The following is a 200-nucleotide window of genomic DNA, read 5'->3' on the forward strand; positions in this document are numbered from 1 at the left end:
GGTCTGCGCCCGGAGGAACCAACTTGTGGCTCCCGAGTGCACCCGACGCGGCTGGGAAGGAGATGAAAGCTGCGGTTTCATTCCAGGAGGCTGCGAGGAGCCAGCGACGAGGGATCCCTTTTCCGCCGCGCTTTCCTGTCCATAGGATGCTTCCCTCAGCCTAACCCCGCGTCCTCCCCCCGCTGCGCCCTCCCCCTCTG

This window comes from Myotis davidii, unplaced genomic scaffold (genome assembly GCF_000327345.1).
Source record: "Myotis davidii unplaced genomic scaffold, ASM32734v1 scaffold562, whole genome shotgun sequence".
NCBI lineage: Eukaryota > Metazoa > Chordata > Mammalia > Chiroptera > Vespertilionidae > Myotis > Myotis davidii.